The sequence below is a fragment of the Coptis chinensis genome, chromosome 5, assembly GCF_015680905.1.
Source record: "Coptis chinensis isolate HL-2020 chromosome 5, ASM1568090v1, whole genome shotgun sequence".
NCBI lineage: Eukaryota > Viridiplantae > Streptophyta > Magnoliopsida > Ranunculales > Ranunculaceae > Coptis > Coptis chinensis.
The window spans coordinates 46,479,715-46,483,710 of record NC_141460.1 but is presented as its reverse complement, the minus strand read 5'-3'; positions in this window follow the sequence as shown (position 1 = coordinate 46,483,710).

The window sequence follows — 3,996 nt, the reverse complement described above, 5'->3', positions numbered from 1 at the left end:
AAATTTTCAAAAAGAAAAAATGGTCGTTTTGTACCATGAACTTTTCTATTTTTATCAATTTGGGCCAAGAACTTTTTTTTTTTGAGCAAATTGGGCCATGACCTTTCTTTTTTGTATCAGTTTGGGCCACCGGAGTAGTTCCGCTAGAAGATTTGCCTATATGTGCAAACGGCTGCCTATGTGCGCTAACGAAAGATGACGTGTCGGTATTCAAATGGACAGCTAACAAAATCTAATGTGGCGCTTACATGACAAGCAACATCACGCTTGTTGCACGTGATGTTATCTCCTTCCCAAATACTAGAAGTTCAGTGCCAATAGTAAAACGAGTAGTTTGCATAATGAAAAAAACAATAAAAAACAAAATCTGTCTCTTACTTACTGTGCTACCCTATTGCAAGCCAATGTCATCTAAAGGTATTCTGTCAAATGTGATTTCAAGTTTGTTTCAGTTAGAAGAACTGCATTTTACAGGATGGGAAGTTATGCCAAGATCAACACCTCTCCAATCCGACACTAACTTAACGGAGGTAATGTGTTTAAGTCGCTTGACGTCTCTCCATATACAACTGACAATCTATTCACTCTCTCAAGACGCGCCTAGTTATTGGGAGAAGTTGTCAGAATTTGCGATTTCTATTAACAGCATGAGGCAGGACATTTGGAATCGAGTTTACTTTGAATTTTTAGAGGCAAAATGACATTATGATAGGTGTATGTTTCTTGAAATTCCATCAGTTTCTTTGCTTGCAAAGTGGGTTGTAACACTTGTCGAAAGAATGAATTGCTTGTTTTTGTACCATTGTGGAGAGTGTTGAACAACTTTATCAGAGCGGATGTCTAACAACTTGAAGCTACTTGATGTTCAATACAAAAAGATTAATTTCTCACGAGTGGTTCAGTTGATAAGGCTTTTAGTAATTTGGACCAGAATGATCAGCCGGTGAAAGCGAGAGATCGAGCAAAGTGTGAATCGTCTCTTCTCTTTCACAAACATCCAGACTCATGCGGCATATGCTGGTTGAACAGGTGAACCATTCCCCCTATATTGGATAGAAACAAATAACACTATTACGAAGAAAGATAAGGGAAGGAGGTCTGTAAAGAGGCCCAACTTTCTTGGTGAAGTTGGTTATTAAGGACGGTGGTGGTGCGGTGGTGTAAGTAGTTGTTGATTAGATAAAGAAGATGAGTAAGGACAGTCAAATTAGATTAAATTGTAGTCGTCGGATCGTGGGTCATCTATCTTTCTGATAACAACATGTGGCACTAACTTAAGTGTTCATGGGCCACATTAGTTGGTGGCATTTTAGAAATAAAAGGGCATGGGCTTTTTCTTCACTTTTTTTCTAGTAACAAAAAAAAAAAAATAGTAAAAATAGTTGGCTTATTAGGTGTGCACTTCAAGAGTGCCACATGAGCATTTGGTCGGACACATATACATCCGACACGCCACATAAGCATGTGAAGTAACAGAATGGTAATAGTGGCCTAACTTGAAAAAAAGAGAGGTCATGGCCCAATTTGCTAAAAAAAAAGTTCTTGGCCTAAATTGATAAAAACAACAAAGTTCATGGTACAAAACCTTCATTTTTTCTTAAAAAAAAACTTAAAATTTATCTAAAAATGATAATAAGCTAAGCTGTTTTTTTTTTTTTTTTTTTTTTTATCTCTATTATTATCATTTTTTTTTATATTTTTGAATTTGAAGAACACTAAATCTTTGAAATCTATCTAGTTTTAAACTATTAACAATTAGACAAATAATAGTTAAGCAGAGAGTTATACACTTAAAAATCTTCAATTTGAGCCAAGGAATTGTCCTGGTTCAGTGAGGCGGATGGGCGGATTGTAGGCGGACGCGGGCAGGCGCGAGTCAGGAGCGGTCGGTGCTCCAACCACTTTTGAACGACTTCTTCCAGTTTCTTACCAAGGTTGTTTCCAACTCAGATGGAGACCTGAAATCACAAACAAAACAGTTCAGTAAGATCTAACACGAAAGAAAACAAAAATTAAAAAAAACAAGTTGAATTTTTTTGGAAAAAGAGAGAGATACTCCCTTTTTGATTCACTATTCTTCTCAAATCTGTAAATCCATGATGGCAGCGCCATTTGACATTGTTAGTTGGTGGTTTGAGTTGGGGTTTTTGTTGTTCATCTTAAATCTAAGTGGGAAGAATGGTGATGGAGAAAACCTTAGCTTTTTCTTGATTCCTCTATTGTTTTTGGGTTTGTTTTTGATGAATAATGAAGTTTAGAACTAGCTATTGTTGTTTTGATATTGAAAACATGGAAATAAGAGTTGTTTGATAATGAAAAGTATGAAGAACTTGATATGAACAAGGTAACTTGATTAGCAAGTTATACTCATTTGATTGATTCAAATGAGTATAACCAACTTTGGTTGGGTGAATGAATAAAATAATAGATGTTTTGAAGAACTATTGTTATGGAAAAGAAGATAAGATAACTTGAATGGAAGAAAAGCAATAAGATTCAACAAAACTTCAAGCTTTAAGTAATGAAAATGGAAAATAAGGTTAATAACAATTAAACCATTAATTTAAAACATATTAATCTATTCCTAATGACCAAAGATTAATTCTAGGGTAAGTTTTCTCTCCTCTCACTTTGACTTATATACTACACCATTTACATATTACAACTTTGCCCTCATCCTTTAGAAATAAGACACCTCATTAAGGTTTAGGTATCTTCTTGAACAAGCTTGCTAATGATGCCCACTTTTGAGTTGAGGACATTATCTTTGGTCTTCTGGATTAAGGACATGATCTTCCATCTTTTGGTTTTGAGTCCCTAACTGTTGACCGTTGACTTTGACCTTGACTTTTATGCACTTTTTCTCCTAAGCTGGAATCTTCCCAAGTAGCATCGATATCACTCCTTTTTGTGCTAAAATGCACGTATTAGGAATATACGTCCTAAATGGCTTGTATGCTGCAAAAGGTAGCAAAAGCTATAAGTTGTCTGTTCATTAATCATAAGAAGGGCATATTTGAAGTATTGTAAAGGTAATTAAATGCATATTTAGGGACTGATCACTAAACGATCCCATCAGATCATTTAGGCATACACTAGAATGGCCCAGCCATGTCATTCCAATATATCTTACCAAACATATCTGCCCTTAACGACTTGTGCAGATCGCTTGGGTATACAATACACGACCCACCCATGCCGTTCAGACATTTCTAGACATTTTGAATTTTAATTATAAAATTTTGAGTAAAATTTGAAATTAAGATAGCTAGATAGAACACTTTACATGAGACTTTGGTACGAAATTTGTTAACCATAACCCTAAACAGTTTGTTGATTCACATTTGTGAAAGTGATTAAAACTTAATAAGTTGTAGACATTTTGAATTTTAATTATAAAATTTTGAGTAAAATTTGAAATTAAGATAGCTAGATAGAACACTTTACATGAGACTTTGGTACGAAATTTGTTAACCATAACCCTAAACAGTTTGTTGATTCAAATTTGTGAAAGTGATTAAAACTTAATAAAATTTACAGTACCCCATACTTAATTGAACAATAACTAATAGAAACAAATGATTAACCGACCATTTACTCGAGCATGTCTACAACTTAGTGAGTTTAGGGTTGAACCTATCTACGTCCTATAAGTTTACAACTGATCAACACAACCAATCAAGATTTGTAAAATTGAAATCTGATTTGTAAAATGTAAATCCTAACCAAATTTTACAAATCAGATTTTAATTTTGCAAAATTTGGCTAGGAACAACACAAGCAACATTCATTACATTCACTACTTGTCAAAGATGAGTTGGTGTCAACTTTTGTATATGTGTATGACAAAGTTAGGCTTTACATAAACAAGTTCAATAAGAATGATTATAATCAAACATTTTACGAATCAAATTTCAATTTTGCAATCTTGATTGGTTATGTTGATCAGTTTTAAACTTATAAGACGTATCTAGGTTAAACCCTAAACTCACTAAG